Source organism: Oryctolagus cuniculus, chromosome 4 (assembly GCF_964237555.1).
Source record: "Oryctolagus cuniculus chromosome 4, mOryCun1.1, whole genome shotgun sequence".
Classification (NCBI taxonomy): domain Eukaryota; kingdom Metazoa; phylum Chordata; class Mammalia; order Lagomorpha; family Leporidae; genus Oryctolagus; species Oryctolagus cuniculus.
This window is the reverse complement of record NC_091435.1, coordinates 47,156,306-47,176,302: the sequence shown is the minus strand read 5'-3', so window position 1 is coordinate 47,176,302 and position 19,997 is coordinate 47,156,306. Positions and strand designations below refer to the sequence as shown.

At 37.8% G+C, this 19,997-nt stretch overlaps 1 long non-coding RNA gene across 1 annotated transcript in view; it reads left to right on the top strand.

Moving 5' to 3' along the window:
- The window catches only part of LOC103350574 (uncharacterized), a 49,388-nt gene that overhangs the window by 17,376 nt on the left and 12,015 nt on the right, over nucleotides 1–19,997 (top strand). Inside the window, exon 2 of the long non-coding RNA XR_007908931.2 lies at nucleotides 7,626–7,682. This is a non-coding gene — a long non-coding RNA (uncharacterized lncRNA). The remainder of the gene's footprint in view (nucleotides 1–7,625; nucleotides 7,683–19,997) is intronic.

Here is a 19,997-nt window from a genome sequence, read left to right as displayed (position 1 = left end):
GGCAGGTAGTCCACATATTAATGTCAAGTCATCTTTATCTATGCAATATTTCCCAAGGTGAAAAGGAAACTTCTTTCATTTCAAACTCTGTTTTTTATACATCAAGTAGATTTCCTTAAATTAAAAAAAATTATGTTTTACACAAATGAGTGAAACTCATAGGTAGCTCAATTTGAAAAATAAACATGGTTAGAAAGATTAAACATGCAACACTTAAAATCATCAATATTATACTGATAATATAAATATATTTCTAGAAAAATGATTATACCTTTCCTCAGCTCTTAATTGTGGCGTGAAAATATTGAAATGTGCATATTATATTCTTTTGATTTGAAAAACAGCAAATTTGTAATTTCTACTACTTGGTTAGTTTATTCAGCTCAGATGTTAACTAATTCTATTTGGGAACACAAGCATATAAAGTTGTAAGAGAAACTGGAACATTTTTCCATTTCACTCTAGAGAATAACTGCTATAATAAATTTCAAGTCAAGTTCACATACAGAAAGTCCATTTGTTGGATGTACCATCACATCTAAACAAACAAAGGAGTAATGCCAAACACCAATACTCCAGTGGATTTCATAATTTTATTTTATTTTTTAATAGTCAAGCCCCTGGCCAACAAAAGTGTTATAGTCTATGTGCTCCACTAGAGGGCGAGGAAGAGGCAGCAGCCACTATAGCTGAAGACACAGGTGTTTAGATTTCTGCCTTGACATGGAACTTTGTCAGAGAGGTCTCTCATGGAACTAACACACTTTTATTATTATTTTATTTACCTGGCCTATAGAAGGGTTATGAATGCCTTTTTACATCCATGAGTTTTTTCTAATTACGTAACTTGACCTTACAATGTGGACCCAACAATGAGTTCATCGTAGTCTCATGGAATCGAGAAAGTGTCACATTTGATGCCTCATCCAGAGAATTCTACCCTTTCATATCATATGAAATGTTGGTGACATTTTCTTCTATTTTATTCTCCTTTATATTAAATGTTTCCTTATTAAATCTCTCCAAACAATGCTCAATGAGAATTACATGAATGCAAGATTCACAGTCCATCAAATATACATTCTATAAAATATATGTGTTGATAAAATTTACTGTCAAAGGTAAACACATCTGATAAAATTGATAATGAGATTAACATAGTCTTCAGAACTGATAGCCATTGTTTATGAAGTGCCTTGAGGGGCCTGTGACAGAGAGAAGAAAGGGGCTTACCTATAGTAGTTATGGTTAAGGTGTTACAGAAAGCAACAATTGGAGGGAAATAGAATACTTTTTTGTTAGCACTTCAGTTTAAAGGTATACAACTTTAAGAAGGATCAGAAAGACAACTGGATAAAAAAAAAAAAAAAGACTTGATCTGTTTTTCATAGCGATATACCTGACATTCCTGAGGAATCCATCTTTCTCATCAGTACAAGTGACTTATCTCACTGTGATTTACAAAAGGGAATGGTACCCTCTTTGACATAATCTTATCTGGCTGAGAGCATGCCTAGTTTAGAAAGCTAGTCTATTTTCCAGCTCAACCAAAGACTTGAACTTTTTTATTTTTAAATTTTTCCCGAGAAGATATTTGTACAACTCATAATATTTAACACTGTCCTTGTTTAGCAATATCCTAAGTAAGCATTATATTTGTTGAATTGTTTGTTACCCCTCATTTATGTAATTATATGCCAAACTGAGGAAACACGCCATTGTATTATGATGATCCTGGTGATGTCCAGAACACTGCATTGTCAGAAATATAGGATTGCCATGTACGCCAAGCAGCTTGTGAATCACCTGTGACAAGGTCTGAGCCTGCCAAAAGATAACTTCATTAAAACACGATAATTAGACCAACAAATTGTGTCAGAGAGCAGAGACTTTTGCCTATTTTAATAACTTCTGCACTCCAAGCATCTACAACAGCGTCTGTCACATATCAACTTTACAATCAGTATTTGGTGAATGAGTGAAAATGCCATTCATGTTCATGACTATTTATTTATTTGAGAGGCAGAGAGACAGAGAGAGACATCCATCCTCTGGTTCATTCCCCCATATGTCCGCAATTGCTGGGACTGTGCTGGGCTGAATTTGGAGTCAGGAATTCAATTCACTTCTCCCAGATGAGTGGAAGGAACCAGTCATGTGAGCCAGGACCTTCTCCCTCTCAAGGTTTGAATTAACAGGAAATTGAAGACAGTAGCTGGGTATCAAAGCAAGGGGCTATCATTTGGAATGTGGTCATCTTAATTCAATCTTCACTCTAAGCTAAATGCCTGCCTCATGATAATATAGTTTAAGTTTTATTTTTATTACTATTTAGTCCCTTTTTGAGGGCTCATTTTGTGGCCCATTTACTTACTTATTAAATTGATTTTTAGATTTTCCTTTTCAAACACTTTAACATACCCTGGAAATTTAGACATAAGTAGCAATGCATTAATATTTATTCAATTGTATTTGAATAAATTAATACAGTTATTGCGTTTTTGATGAGAAATTGAACTACACGTTTGATATACCATCTTTTAAAATCATATATAAATGGCTGACTAAACAATATGAAGAGGCTGTTTAAATGAGCAGTCTTGAAAAAGAATCCCAGACAGGGGTAGCAAGAAAGTAGAACTTGAGACAAACCGAAAGTAAAGAGTAAGAAGTTTTTGTACATCTATTTAATTATTTAATAAGCTTTATGTTACCTTATTCTCTTCCTTAATTAACTTTATTTTATATAAAGGAATTTAGAGGTGAGGGAAGAATAGCAAAATTACAGTTTAACAAAAATAATGCAAATATTTTGAATGTGCCAGGTTATTCCATTTATTTTAATTTTTTGAAATTTAAATTCAAAATCATCAAAAAGTCAAAGAAAAGCTATACAAATTCTGAAAAAGCATTTTTTAAAGATTTATTTGTTTATTTGAAAGTTACAGAGAGAGAGAGAGAGAGAGAGAGACAGGGAGAGCTCTTCCATCCTCCAGTTCACTCCCCAGATGGCTGCAAATGCCAGGGCAGGACCACATACAAGCTGGGAGCCAGGAGCTTGCTCCACATCTCCAGTTTCAGTGGCAGGAGTATAAGCACTTGGACCATGCTCTGCTGCTTTCCCAGTCCATTAACAGGGAGCTGGATTGGAAGTGGAGCAGCCGAGACACAAATCGGCAGCGCTCATACAGAATGCTGCCGTCACAGCTGGCAGCCCAACCCGCCACACCAAAACACCACCCCACGATTTTTTATTATATTGCTTTTCACCCTAAATTGAAATGAGGACATTTTTATATTATTAAACTTCTAACAAATCAAAATACACTGAATGAAATCCTGAAAGAAAACAAATGATTTGTATGAATATTTCAAATGATTGCAGAAACAATCATTGTGTAAAGTCAACATCAACTTTTCGACTTCAATATGAAAAACTTATTGAATGAGGTTGAGGAAGTCAAAAAGGTGAGTATAGAAGTTTTTTTCTTTCCTTTTCTTTTTTTGGCAATAAAGTTATTCTGTATGGTACTAAACAGTGGATACATGTCATTATATATTGTCCAGACCCTTAGAGAGCATCCAACCAAGGGTGACTTCCTGTGTAAAATGCGGACCCTGGTGTATTGATGTAGCTCCATCAACTGGAACACACGTGCTACTCCAATGCGGGATATTGAAAATGTGTGTGGAAAGCAAGTATATGGAAAGTCTCTGAACCCTCCTTTAAATTTTGCTTGAACCTCAAACTGCTATAAAAATAGTCTTTTAAAAAGGGCAACTATTGGGTCCAGTGCTGTGACGAGCAGGTTAAACCATCTCCTGCAATGCCAGCATCCCCACATGGGTGCCAGTTTGAGTCCTGGCTGCTCCACTTCCAATCGAATTCCCTCCTTATGCATCTAGGAAAACAGCAAAAATGGCCCAAATGCTTGGGCCCGGCACCCACATGGGAGTCCTGGAAGAGGCTTCGGCTTTCTGGTTTTGGTCTGGCCCAGCTCCAGCCATTGCGGCCATTTAGTGAGTGAGCCAGCAGATGGAAGATCTCCCCCACCCTGTAACTCTGCCTCTCAAATAGATAAATAAATCTTCTTAAAACGATAAATAATAATTGTATCACATATAAATGGTATTCATTGTGAGCTATCTATATTCAACAAATTATCAATACCTTTTTAAACTCGAAAATACTGTTATGTGGAATGAAATTAATGTAACATTTGATTTACAGAAAAATTCTAGTTGGTAGCCATGAAATTTAAAGTTCTTATTTTTTCCTTAAGACAATCACATAGAAGGAAAAGATAGTGCCACACAGGTCCCTTTATTAATCTACAAGGACATATTTTGGCTCCTATCTATTCTACAAGGGGTCTTCAAAAAGCTAATGGACAGTACATATTATGAAAAAATGTTGCATGAATTTCAAAATTTTTAGCACCAATATAAACTTATCTGTTATTTCCCAAAAACCTTTTGATATGTACTGGTAGATTCCTTTACTTGTTTATATTATTTGCCTTATCAATCTACAATTACCTATATATTCATAATCATTTATAGCTTATAAAGTCTTCAGACTATGAAGGAAGGACTTAACAAAATTTGTGTTGCATTATTTTCAAGGTCAATAGAAAAACCTAGCCCCTTTATCTTTATTTATGTATTTAGCCACTCAAGCACTTAGAATCATCAGAGCCAGCTGTGGGTGAAAAATAGTTTTCTAGTGGGACTTGAAAGAGAACTGTATGTTTGGCAGCTTTAGAATCCTATAGAGAGGTTTTCCAACTTGGAAAAAATGAGTCCTTAAGTCCTTATTCCCTTGAATGCTTTTATGCTTTATGGGGCATTGAAATCCAAGAATAAAACTGAAATTTCAGCAACACCACCTCCATTGAGGAGGTTTTTTTTTTTTTTTTGCTAAGATTTATATACTTATTTGAGAGGCAGAGAGTTACAGAGAGAGAAAGGCAGAGAGAGACAGGGAGAGAAAGAGAGAGAGAGAGATAGAGAGAGAGAGATAATCTTCATTCGGTGGTTCAATTCTCAAATGGCCACAATGGCCAGGGCTGGGCCAGACAGAAGTCAAGAGCCAGAAACTTCTGGGTCTCCCACATGAGTGCAGGGGCCCAAGCACTTGGGCCATCTTTCACTGCTTTCCTAGGCACATCAGCAGAGAGCTGGAGCAAAGCTGGAACTACCGGTACTCCGACTGGAGGCCATATGGGATACCAGTGTTGCAGATGGTGGCTTTACCCACTATGCCACAGTGCTGGCCCAAGGAGGAGTTCTTAAACTAATTTTAGGACCTTGAAATCTTTAAACACTGGTCATCGGGTTATGTTACACTAAAATAAATTTTAAAAAAGTAAAGGAAAAGAAAAAAAGGCCTATGTAAATTATGGACATAGAAGATTCACAGTATCCCCCAAATAAATTTTTTAAAATATTTATAAATATTTATTTTATTTATTAGAAAGGTAGAGTTACAGAGAGAGAGAGAGACAGAGAGAGGTCTTCCATCTGCTGGCTCACTCCCCAAATGGCTGCAATGATTGGAGTTGAGCCAATTAGAAGCCAAGAGCCAGGAGCTTCTTCTGGGTCTCCCATGTGAGTGCAGGGGCCCCAGGACTTGGGCCATCCTCAGCTGCCTTCCCGGGCGCATCAGTCAAATGGGTGCCCATATGGGATGCTGGCACTGCAGGCCAGGGTTTTAACCCACTGTACCCCAGTGCCAACCCCCTCCCCCAAATAATTTCTAGTAGGTATTTTTGCTCAATCAGAAGTTCTAAAATGTAATAAATTAGAGAAATAGGGTAAATAAAATTATATGTGACAGATGACATAATGATTCAACCTCCTTTTCCAAGATACTACTCTCAATCATCCTACTCTACCTGTATGAACATTTCATAATTATTTAGAAATTCTTGCATGACCTTGTTATGAGTACCTTTTCAAGAACAATCCCTAATCATGCATTCTGTAATTATATATCTTTACTTAACAACTGGAGAGTCACAATTTTGCACATTTGGGGAAGAAGGCTAATCATGTAGGATTCTGTCTTACTGATTACTTCCAGAGGGAAGCTAGACAGTATAACTAAGCAATGTTAGGTAGACAATAGATAAAGAAAGAATGAGAGTGAAGGTTCAAGTTCAAGATGTGCAGAAGGTGTGAACTTTTCAAAGCTAATTAAATAATGGGCCACACTTACAGATCAATACATGCTTTTTATTTGTGATTTATATGGAATAATACTATTAGTTAGTAATCCTTTATTTTCCTTGTAAGAAAATAACAATGGCAGATGAAAGTAAAGTGAAACAAAACCAACAATATAAAGTTAAATACATATACCTATCTGGCCGGCACCATGGCTCAACAGGCTAATCCTCCGCCTTGCGGCGCTGGCACACCAGGTTCTAGTCCCGGTCAGGGCGCCAGATTCTGTCCTGGTTGCCCCTCTTCCAGGCCAGCTCTCTGCTGTGGCCCAGGAGTGCAGTGGAGGATGGCCCAAGTGCTTGGGCCCTGCACCCCATGGGAGACCAGGAGAAGCACCTGGCTCCTGGCTTCAGATCAGCGCGGTGCGCAGGCCACAGCGTGCCAGCTGCGGCGGCCATTGGAGGGTGAACCAACGGCAAAAAGGAAGACCTTTCTGTCTCTCACTGTCCACTCTGCCTGTCAAAAATAAATAAATAAATACATATACCTATCTCTCCTTTGATGGTGATCACCCGTTTTATGTGATTAAAAACCAATTTGATTATGAAGATCCAAATTTCCTTGACGATTTTTAAATTACACAAATTAACTTAAAATTAAGATAGAAATGAAGAGAATGTAGGGATGCAATTTATTTGTCATTTGAAACTGTTATCAGTTTATTGGACTTTCTAAACAGTCTAACCTGAGTCAAGATATATCTGAAATATATTAATTTGAAAAGTTGAAGGGTGGGATGTACACCATTTCGGAGAGGAGGAGGGAGAATCAGCATATGAGGTACACTCCTTGAAGCCTATGTATCTGTATCTGCAAGAAAAAGGAATACCAGGTTTTTTAAGCAAAAATGGGAAAATTATGCAATTTACATATTCCCCTTACTTATTTTTGTGGAAGGATTTCAGAGTGGTAATCAATATTTGAGCTGAAGTCTTGTTTCAATTAGAGAAAAAATGAAAAACCTTAATAACAATAAATGTTAGAACATTGTATCATATGAGTATATATACAGGGCTACCTATTGTGTATATAAAAATCCTATAATTTATCTATGAAATTATTTGCTTATCAATAACAATATTTAATTTCAGACTCATGGAAACAACAAACATTAACTAACTCAGTACAAATAGAATTCATTAGCATTCACTTATCTGTAGAGTGTCACCATTTATAAAATATGTCTGAAATGCTATAAAAATATTGGCATTTTTATTTATTAGGAGAATAATAATTCTCACTGTTGGTCATAATGTACAAGTTACTCCAACCAGGGTGGCTTTATACAGTAATGCAAGCACTCAATTTAAGAACAACACATTTGGTTGAGGAAATAATAAAATCACTTGAATAGAATGCTTGGATATTGATACTAAGATTGTTTATTTTAATTGAAGGAAGATGTGAACATGCGGAAAGCTGTTTAGAACATTTTTCAACAGCTGAAATCAAGGGTAAGTATTTATTTTTTTGTCATATGTTTGTCATATTGTTTATCATCTATATGTATGTTAGTGACATTGTACCACTAGAAAGGTAAGGTTAAGGGGGGCTGGCACTGTGGCGCAGCAGGTTAACACCCTGGCCTGAAGCGTCGGCATCCCATATGGGCACTGGTTCAAGACCCAGCTGCTCCACTTCTGATCCTGCTCTCTGCTATGGCTGGGAAAGCAGTAGAAGATGGCCCAAGTCCTTGGGCCCCTGCACCCACGTGGGAGACCTGGAGAAAACTCCTGGCTCCTGGCTTCGGATCGGCGTAGCTCCTGCCATTGAGGCCATCTGGGGAGTGAACCATCAGATGGAAGTCCTCTCTCTCTGCCTCTCCTCTCTGTGTAACTCTGACTTCCAAATAAATAAATAAATCTTAAACAAAGATTAAGGAATCTAGAAGCCAAATTAAAAATTCTTTTCACTGTATTATATTTTACCTAATTAATTTGATTATATTATTATTATCATTATTATTTGTGGTGAGAGGAGTTAGATTATATACATTGGATGCAGTTTTAAAGTGTTTACTTTTATATAAAGTACATGGGGCCTTATAAAAAGAAGGTAGCTTTATAATGTTGAATACAATTCAGGTTGATGTTGTGGTGCAGTGAGCTAAATTGCCGCTCACAATGCCGGTGCACCATATTGGAGTGCCAGTTGAGTCGACTGAAAATTTATAATATCAGTAATACTAACTGGGGATGATGAGCTGTGGTTTACTTGTTTGATTATTAAGCACATCCTACCTATATCATGTATTTTATCTTTGTTTTTTCTTTACAAATAGAATTTCAGGGTGTGCCTTTAACATAGGGGTAAATACTGAGTGCTTAGTTTAAAATGAGTTTGGGTCCTGACTCCACTTCCAGTTCTAGATCCCTAGTGATGTGCATCCTTGGGGACAGTAGTGAGGGTTCGGGTGATTGGATTCCTGTCACCCATGTAAGAAAGCTGGATTGAGTTTCTGGCTGCTGGTTTCAGTCTGACCTAGCTTCAGCTCTTGCAAGATATTTGAGGGGTAAATAAGCAAACGGATTCTCTATCTATATATCTATCATATATACCACATCTATCTATACATATCTCATATATATCTATCAAATATATAGTGATATGAATAGTGATACAATAAAAGTAAGAGGGCTAATGTCTCTTTGACAGATGGATTTCATTTCCCTTGGATATATACCCAGTAACGGGATTGACAGATCACCTAGTAAATGTATTTATTTTAGTTTTTGTGGAACTTCTATAGCATTTTACACAATGTCTGTACTAATTTTCATTCCCACCCAAGGTGTGCAGTGGTCTCATTTTCTCCACGTTCTTACCAACACTTTGTAACTTTTTTAAGTTTGATGATAACCAATTTTTGATGCTATCTCTCTCTCTCTTTTTTTTTTGACAGGCAGAGTGGAGAGACAGAGAGAAAGGTCTCCTTTTTTCAGTTTGTTCACCCCCCAATGGTCACTGCGGCCGGCGCACCGTGCTGATCTGAAGGCAGGAGCCAGGTGCTTCTCCTGGTCTCCTATGCGGGTGCAGGGCCCAAGGACTTGGGCCATCCTCCACTGCACGCCCTGGCCACAGCAGAGAGCTGGCCTGGAAGAGGGGCAACCGGGACAGAACCCTGCTCTGAACCCGGTGTGCTGGGAGGATTAGCCTATTGAGCTGCGGCGCCGGCCAAGATGGTATCTCTTCAAGTTTTGAATTGCATTTCTCTGCTGATCAGTTATGTAGAAAATCTTCCTGTGTACAGTTTACCATTTGTATATTCCTTCGAGAAATATCTATTTAGATCGACTGTCTATTTTTAATGGGATTACTTATTTTCTGATGAATTCTGGTATAATCTGGGTATTAACCACTTGTCATATGTATAGCATTATTGTCCTGTTCCACATTTTAGAGAGAAAGCCTTCAGATTTACCCTATTCAGTGTGATGTTGGCTGTTTGTGTGCAGCAGATGGCCTTTATTTATTTAGAGGTTTATTCCTTCTATATTTAATTTGGTCAGTTTCTTATCATAGAGGGATGTTGATACTTTAAAAATGTTTTTCATTTATTTATTTTTTTATTTATTTGAAAGGCAGAGTTATGGAGAGGCAGAAGCAGAGAGAGAGAGAGAGAGAGAGAGAGGTCTTCCATTCACTGGTCCACTTCCCAACTGGCTGCAATGGCTGGAGTGGGGCCTAGCTGAAACAAGCAACCAGGAGCAGCCAGGACCCGAAGCAGCCCTCATATGGGATGCTGGTACTGCTGCTGGCGGCTTTACTCTGTATGCTGCAGCACCAGCCTCAAGGGATGTTGAATTTTATCAGCCACTTTTTCTGTATCTATTAAGATAATCACATTATTTTCCCATTATTATGTGGATATGTATATCACAGCTATTGATTTGTATATGTTGACCCATCCTTGCATCCATGGGATGAATTACATTTGATCATGGTGAATGATCTTTTTAATGTAGTGTTGGATTTAGTTTGTTAGTACTTTGTTGATGGTATTTGCATCTGTGATTCATCAAGACTATTGGCCTATAGCTTTATTAGCAGTGTCCTTGTCTGGATTTTGTATCAAGATATTCTGACCTCATAGAATAAATTTGAAAAAATTCCTTCTTTCTCTACTTTTTTAAATAATAGAAGAAAGATTGGTCTGAATTCTTCTTTAAGAATGATTAGTATAATGCAGTAGTGAAGCCATCTGGTCCTGGGCTTTTCTGTAATAATAATAATTATTATTATTACTGATTCAATCTCACTGTTGTTTATTTGTTGACTTGTGTATTCTATTCCTCAGTATTTCTTCTTGGTCAGGTTATTGAGTCCAGGTATTTGTCCATTTCTTCTAAGTTATCAGAGTTGTTGCTATATAATTATTCTTAGTGATCTCTAACAATCTTACACATTTCTGTAGTGTCAGTTATAATGTCTCCATTTTCATTCCTACTTCTTTGAATGTGAATCCTCAGTCTTTTTTTATTCTCTTGGTTAGTCTAGCTTAGGGTTTATCAATTTCGTTTACCTTTTTAAAGAACCAACTCTTCATTTCATTTATTTCTTATTTTTTAATCTTCATGTCATTTATTTGTGCTCTAAGTTTTATTATTTCTTTCTTACTGCTGATTTTGGGTTTGCTTTTTAAATTTTTTTTATTTCCTTGATTTCAGTTTTAAGCTGTTTATTTGACATCTTTATTGACTTTTCTGTTCTTGATACACGTATTAGTTCCTATAAGTTGCTTTTATTGTATCCTATAGGTTTTGGTATGCTGTGTTTTTATTGTTATCATTTGAAAAACTTAAATTTACTCATTAATTTCTTCCTTGACTCATTGATTGCCCAGGAGTAAGCAATTTAATTTCCATGTGTTAATTTAGTTTCCAAAGTTTTTCTTATTTTGCTTTCTAGTTTATTGCACTGTGGCTAGAAAAGATAGTCAATATGATTTCTGTCTTTTAAAATTTCTTGGAACTTGTCATGTGACCGACCATATGACCTAACTTAGAAAGTGTACTCTATGCTGTTGGAAACAATGTGTATTCGGCAGCAGTTGAATGGAATGTTCTGCAAATGGTTGTCAGGTCTGGTTGGTTCACAGTGTGATTTAAATCTGCTGTTTCTGTGTCAAATTTCTGTATAGATAATCTGTTTATTTATGAGGGTGGGGTGTTGAAATCTTTTATTATTATTATATTGGGTTCTATCTCACCTTTAGGAATATTCATATTTGCTTTCTGTATTTGGGTGCTCCAATATTGGGCACATACATATTGATAAGCATTATTTCAACTTGCTGATTGACTTGTTTACTATATAATGAAGTTTCTGGTCTCTTTATGATTTCTGATTTAAAGATCTCTGTTATTTGATACTAGTATGACTTTCCATGCTTTCTTTTCCATTTCATTTGCATGAAATGAGGGCTCAGAAAACCAGAATGTTGGTAGAACTGTGGCCAATATAGGCCATGTTTGTGAGGTTTCAGATGGACATGAGGATTCTGCTGAGAACTGGACTAAAGGCCACTCCTGCTACCTTGCAGAAAGGAACCTGGCTGTATAAAGTTTTGTAAGAAGCTGAACTTAAAATGGTGAACTCAGTTGTTTGGTGGAGCAAATTTCAAGGCAGTCAAGAGTTTAGGAGTTAATAGGTGTTCTTAGTACATTTTATAGTGAAAATCAGGAACAAAGGGGGACAGAGAAGAAAGAGGAAAAATTTCAGCTTTGTCAGAGGAATAATGAAAACAAAGCCATATTTGGGGCTGCAAAATGTCAGAGAAACTGATAAATAAATAAATAAATTTAGATTAAACTGAGTCAGGTATTCGTGAGAACGATAATGGAGAAAGCCTCTGAAGGCATTTCAGAGATCATTGAGACCCTCATCCCGTCACTATCGCACCAGAAACATAGCAATACAGATTTGTTTCAAAGATCTGACAAAGTGGAGTCCTTTTACGGAGCCTTAGGGTTTCCTGCTCACCCAGGTCCAGTTTGGATTCTGGCATTTCGGATTCATTCGTACCTGTTGATGATGGTAGCTCTGAGCATTGCCATTGTGGTGTTGAAATTGCAGGCCTGAGACATGAAAGTGTAGTGGCAGCTTTCACAGGTAGTGTGTCAGGCCATTCTGAAAAGGTTTCAGACATCAGAGTGCAGAGTCAGCCACATAGGCAAATCTTTGTTATGTGAAGATGTGTTCCTTCCAATCGAATTTATTAAAGGTTTTTGTCATGTATAGATTTTGTATTTCATCAAATACTTTCTCAGCTTCTGTTGAATTATTAATATGCTTTTATTCTTCATTCTATTCATATGAAATATTACATTTATTGACTTGTGTATGTTGAACCATCCTTGCATCTCTAGGATAAACCCCAGTTGGTCAAGATGAATAATTTACTTGATGTGCCATTAGATTTGATTTGCTAGTATTTTGTTGAGGACATATCTATGTTAATCAGAGATATTGGACTATAATTTTGTTGCTATCATTGCATCTTTGTCTGATTTAGGAATTTAAGTAGTACTATTCATGGAGAAAGAGTTCAGAAGTTCACTTTCAGTTTTCTGTAATACTTTTAGAAAAATTGTTGTTAGTTTGTCCTTAAAATTTTGATAGAATTCAGCAATTAATTCATCTGATCATAGGCTTTTCTTTGCTGGAAATTCTTTATTATTGATTCAATCACAATATTGGTTATTGATCTGTTCATATTTTCTATGTCTTGTTGATAAAATTTTGTTATATTTTTTCAGAAATTTATCTATTACTTCCAGCTTTTAAAATTTGTTGGCTCATAGTTCATAATAGTTCTTAATGATTTTTTGTATTTCTGTATTATATGTATTATCAGTTGTAATGTTTCCTATGTCATCTTATACTTTTATAGATTTCTTCTCTTATTCTTTCTTTTTTTTTTTTTTTGACAAGCAGAGTGGACAGTGAGAGAGACAGAAAGAAAGGTCTTCCTTTACCGTTGGTTCACCCCACAATGGCTGCTGCAGCTGGTGCGCTGTGACCGGCGCACTGCGCTGATTCGAAGCCAGGAGCCAGGTGCTTCTCCTGGTCTCCCATGGGGTGCAGGGCCCAAGCTCTTGGGTCATCCTCCACTGCATTCCCTGGCCACAACAGAGAGCTGGCCTGGAAGAGGAGCAACCGGGACAGAATCCAGCTCTCTGACCTGGACTAGAACCCGGTGTGCTGGCGCCGCAGGTGGAGGATTAGCCTAGTGAGCCACGGCGCTGGCCTCTTCTCTTATTTTTGATTAATTTGGCTAATTGCTTAATAAGTTTGCTTCTTTCCAAAGAGGCAGCACTTTGCTTCATTTATATTTTGTGGGTTTTTAAAGATTCATTTATTTATTTGAAAGGCAGTTACAGAGAGGCAGAAGCAGAGAGAGAAAGAGAGAGAAAGGTTTTTCATCCGCTAATTTACTCCAAAAATGGCCACAATGGCTGGAGATGTGCTGATCTGAAGCCAGGAGCCAGGAGTTTTTCCAGGTCTCCCACGTGGATGCAGGAGCCTAAGGACTTTGGGCATCTTCTACTGCTTTTTCAGGCCATAGCAGGGAGCTAAATTGGAAGTGGAGCAGCTGGAACTCAAACGGTAGCCCTAATGGGATGCTGGCACTGCAGGCGGCGCCTTTACCCACTATGCCACAGTGCTGGCCCTTATCTTTTGTAATTTTAAAGATTTCTATTTTGCTTATATCTTCTCTAAATTTGATTTATTACCTTCTACTGATTTTGAATACATTTTCCTTGTTTTTCTAAGTTCATGAGATGCCTTTCCATTTTCTTTTATGTAGGCATTTATTGCTAAAATTTTCCTCTTAGTACTGCTTCTGCCTTGTCTTACAATTTAATATCTTGTGTTTCTATTTTCATTAGTTTCAAAGAGTTTTTCACTTTCTTTTTGATGTATTCAATGATTCATTGTTCATTCACTAATATATTTTTCAGTCTCCCTATATTTGTACAATTGTTAGTTTCTTTCTTGTTGTTAATTTCAACCTATATTCCTTATTGTCAAGAAAAGAAACACGAGACAAATTGACTTGTAAAAATTTTTGAGACATATTTTATGGCATAGAGGATAGCCTATTCTATAGAATGTTTTACATGCTGGAAAAAAGAATGTAGATTATGCAAAGTGGGATGAAATGTTCTACAAATGTCTGTGAGACCCATTTGATCTCTACTATGGACTAACTCTGCTTTTCATTTGTTGATTTTTTGGTCTGGGTGATATGTCCATTGTTGAAAGTGGTGTGATGAACTTCTCCAGCATGATTGTATTAGAGCTTATTTATTCTTTTAGAACTCCTAGCATTCATTTTATAAAACCAGGTGCTCTGGCATCAGATGAATACACACTTGCAATGGTCATATTTTTTTAAAATGATGTTTGATCATTCTATAGTGACCTTCTTTGTCTCCTCTCATAATTTTTGTCTTAAAGTATATTTTTTTGGATGTAAGTATAGCTGTCCCTGTTCACTTATGGTTTCAATTTGCATGAATATCTTTTTAGATCCTTTCATTTTCATTCTGACTATATGTCTTTGCCAGTGAAGTGAACTTCTTGTAAGCAGTGTATTTTTGGGTCTTGATTTTTTTTTTTTTAATCCGTTAGCCAGTCTGTATCTTTTAATTGGGAAGTTTAGCTCATTTAAATTCAAGGTTACTGTTGAAAAGTAACCCTACCATTTTTTCCTAAATCTTATTTTTCTGTTTTGAATATCATTCCCACTTTTTCTATTAAGTATCATATTTTCCTACTCTACCTTCATGAGGGTTAACTTGCTTTGTTTCTGTAAATAGTAAATGCTTAAGTATCATTGGCCGGCACCGTGGCTCACTTGGCTAATCCTCTGCCTGTGGGTTCTAGTCCTGGTTGGGGTGCCAGATTCTGTCCCAGTTGCCCCTCTTCCAGTCCAGCTCTCTGCTGTGGCCCGGGAAGGCAGTGGAGGATGGCCCAAGTGCTTGAGCCCTGCACCCGCATAGGAGACCAGGAGAAGCACCTGGTTCCTGGCTTCTGATCAGTGCAGCGCTCCGGCTGTAGCGGCCGTTTGGGGAGTAAACCAACGGAACGAAGACCTTTCTCTCTGTCTCTCTCTCTCTCACTGTCTAACTCTGCCTGTCAAAAAAAAAAAAAGTATCATTTATAGGGGTGATCAGGTGGTTGTGAATTTCTTCAATTTTTGCTTGTCTTGGAACATCTTTATTTCAATTTAATTAATTTTTTTGTAGTTTCAATTTCTTTTTTTTTCTTTTCTTTTTTTTAAACTTTAATTTAATGAATATAAATTTCCAAAGTACAGCTTATGGATTACAATGGCTTTCCCCCCCACAACGTCCCTCCCACCCGCAAGCCTCCCCTTTCCTTCTCCCTCTCCCCTTCCATTCACATCAAGAATCATTTTCGATTCTCTTTATATACAGAAGATCAGTTTAGCATATGTTAAGTAAAGATTTCAACAGTTTGCACTCACATAGAAACACAAAGTGAACAATACTGTTTGAGTACTAGTTATAGCATTAAATCACAATGTACAGCACATTAAGGACAGAGATCCTACATGGGGAGTAAGTGCACAGTGACTCCTGTTGTTGACTTAACAAATTGACACTCTTGTTTATGGCCTCAGTAATCACCCTAGGCTCTTGTCATGAGTTGCCAAGGCTATGGAAGCCTTTTGAGTTCACTGACTCTGATCATATTTAGACAAGGTCATAGTCAGAGTGGAAGTTCTTTCCTCCCTTCAGAGAAAGGTACCTCCTTCTTTGATGACCCGTTCTTTCCACTGGGATCTCACTCGTGGAGATCTTTCATTTAGGGTTTTTTTTTTTTTTTTTTTTTTTTTTTTTTTTTTTTTTTTTTTTTTTTTCCAGAGTATCTTGGCTTTCCAAGCCTGAAATACTCTCATGGGCTTTTCAGCCAGATCCGCATGCCTTAAGGGCTGATTCTGAGGCCAGTGATCACTGTTAAATATGAGTGGGAATAAGAGAGGGAAGAGATGTGCAATTTGGGACATGCTCAAGTTGACTTGCCCCAAATGGTAGAGTTAGAAACATACCAGGGGATTCCAATTCAATCCCATCAAGATGGCATGTACCAATGCCATCTCACTAGTCCCAGTGATCAATTTCTGTTCACAATTAATCACACTGATAGGACTAAGAGCCAAAGGGATCACATAAACAAGACTAGAGTCTGCAAATACTAACTGATAGAATAAAAAAGGGAGAGAACGATCCAACATGGGGAGCGAGATACACAGCAGACTCATAGAATGGCAGATGTCCTAAGCAGCAGTCTGGCCTCAATTTAATTTATGAAATACGAGGGCTTCCGGCAAGATGGCGGAATAGGAAGGGAGCACACTGATAGTCTGGGGAGAGATAGTTTAATAAAAGTGGAGATACTGCAGGTTCAAGGAAGAGTAGGGGAGGAAACAGCAGAAGAAACTCTTCCGGAACGCGTGACTCACAGCGGACCTGCGTGGAGAGCGTGGGAGCCCACAGTTCGGGACACCAGTGGCAGACTCAACACACCAGTGCTGGAACGCGAGGTGAGCTGAACCTCAATAGCCCGAGACACCGGCAGGCAAGAGGAGAGAGGAGACTAGAGGGAACGACCCCCGGGGGGGAAGTTCACAAGGCTAACTGGAAGAGAGAGAGAGAGAAAAAAAAAAGGGTGACTAGTACGGACACGGTTTTCTCTCTCTCTGCTCACCTCTCAAGGGCGAGCAAGACAAAGAGCAGGCGCCATCTTGGACATACGTCATAAGCAGAGCGACCTCAGGTCTGCACCGGCCCTGAGCCTAGCAGAAAAACCTGACTCTGGGCGGGGCGAATTAACAGGAGATTAGGACCTAATAAATTTGTGATGCTACTGAACTGAGACTGTGAAAAAAGAGACGGTGGGGGAGAGAACTCACGGAATTCACGTGAGCACTCTCCAGAGACGCTACAATTCCGTAACTTTGGCAACCCAGTGGGAGGCTGAAGGAGAATTTGAGCCCACTCTGAGGGCCGAACAGATTCCCTGTGGGGTTCTTGGGAAAGAGCTTCCGATCTCTGGCTCCTGTGGGTATATCATTTGCCTGCTAACTACCTCCAACTTCGTTCAGCTGTGCGGAATTACTTCCCTTTTGAATCAAAAAAAAAGAAAGAGAGAGAGAGAGATTTACCACGCCTAACCTGGGAGTGTCACCTTTGGCACACCAAACAGAGCTCTCAGGCCACACCCATCTCAAGCCCTAAAGCTCCATCAAAAACAGATAGTCCACTTAATCTAGAGTCATAGTATAACAAAAAAAAGCACCACAGTGAAGAAACCAAATATCTCCAATATGCCAAATAACAAACGCAAAAACCGAGGTAATAAAAACAAAGAAGTAACCATGACGCCCTCAAATGAAAAAGACACCCCAATTCAAGATTATGAAGATGATGACATAGAAGAAATGCAAGAAGCAGATCTCAAAAAATTGATAAGAACATTAAGAAGTTCTCAAAAACAAATTCTTGAACTACAGAAATCCTTAATGGACAAGATAGAAAATCTCTCTCGTGAAAATGAAATATTAAGGAGGAATCAAAATGAAACGAAACAACTAGTACAACAGGAAACTGTGATAGTGACTGAAGTGAAGAATTCAATAGATCAAATGAAAAACACAATAGAGAGCCTTACAAACAGAATGGGTGAAGCAGAAGAGAGAATATCGGACTTAGAAGACAGAGAACAGGAAAGGATACAGTCAGACCAAAGAAAAGAAGAGGAAATTAGAAATCTAAAACATATTGTCGGGAATCTTCAGGATACTATTAAAAAACCCAACATTCGGGTTCTAGGAGTTCCTGAAGGCATGGAGAGGGAGAAAGGATTAGAAGGCCTTTTTAGTGAGATATTAGCAGAAAATTTCCCAGGTTTGGAGAAGGACAGAGAAATCCTAGTACAGGAAGCTCACAGAACCCCTAATAAACACGACCAAAAGAGATCCTCACCACAACACGTTGTAATTAAACTCTCCACAGTGAAACATAAAGAAAAGATCCTAAAATGTGCAAGAGAGAAACGTCAGATTACTCTCAGAGGATCTCCAATCAGACTCACAGCTGACTTCTCATCAGAAACTCTAAAAGCTAGGAGGGAATGGCAAGATATAGCCCAGGTACTAAGAGAGAACAACTGCCAGCCCAGAATATTATATCCTGCAAAGCTATCATTTGTGAATGAAGGTGAAATAAAGACTTTTCATTGCAAACAGAAATTGAAAGAATTTGTTGCCACTCGTCCAGCCCTGCAAAAGATGCTTAAAGATGTGTTACACACAGAAACACTGAAATACGGTCATCAATATGAAAGAAGGTAAAGGAAGGAAACCAAGGAAGGAAACCTCACAGCAAAAGATCACAGGGAATTCAAAGCATATATTAGAACTTATCTTTGGCAAATGGCAGGGCAAAGTTACCACTTATCATTAGTCACTTTGAACGTGAATGGCCTGAACTGTCCACTTAAAAGACACCGATTGGCTGATTGGGTTAAGGAACAAAACCCATCTATTTGCTGCTTACAAGAAACACATCTTTCCAACAAAGATCCATACAGACTGAAAGTGAAAGGCTGGAAAAAGATATACCATGCCAACAGAAATGAAAAAAGAGCGGGCGTAGCCATCTTAATATCGGACAACATAAACTTTACCACAAAAACTGTTAAGAGAGACAAAGAGGGACACTATATCATGATTAAGGGATCAATTCAACAGGAAGATATAACAATTATCAATGTATATGCACCTAACTACAGGGCACCAGTTTATCTAAAAGATTTATTAACGGACTTAAAGGGAGACTTAGACCCCAATACAGTAGTACTGGGGGACTTCAATACTCCACTCTCAGAAATAGACAGATCAACAGGAAAGAAGATCAACAAGGATACAGTAGATTTAAACGACACTATAGCCCAAATGGATCTAACAGATATATACAGAACTTTCAATCGTACAGCTAAAGATTTTACATTCTTCTCAGCAGTACATGGAACCTTCTCTAGGATTGACCACATACTAGGCCATAAAGCAAGTCTCAGCAAATTCAAAAGAATTAGAATCATACCATGCAGCTTCTCAGACCATAAAGGAATGAAGTTGGAAATTAGCAACTCAGGAATCCCTAGAGCATACGCAAACACATGGAGATTGAACAACATGCTCCTGAATGAACAATGGGTCATAGAAGAAACCAAAAGAGAAATCAAAAACTTTCTGGAAGTAAATGAGGATAACAGCACAACATACCAAAACTTATGGGACGCAGCAAAAGCAGTGTTAAGAGGAAAGTTTATATCAATAGGTGCCTACATCAAGAAATTGGAAAGACACCAAATAGATGAGCTTTCAATTCACCTCAAGGATCTAGAAAACCTACAGCAAACCAGACCCAAATCTAGTAGGAGAAGAGAAATAATTAAAATCAGAGAAGAAATCAACAGGATTGAATCAAGAAAAACATTCCAAAAAATCAGCCAAACGAGGAGCTGGTTTTTGGAAAAATAAACAAAATTGACACCCCATTGGCCCAACTAACTAAAAAAAGAAGAGAAAAGACCCAAATCAATAAAATCAGAGATGAAAAAGGAAATGTAACAACAGACACCACAGAAATAAAAAGAATCATCAGAAATTACTACAAGGACTTGTATGCCAGCAAACAGGGAAACCTATCAGAAATGGATAGATTCCTGGACAC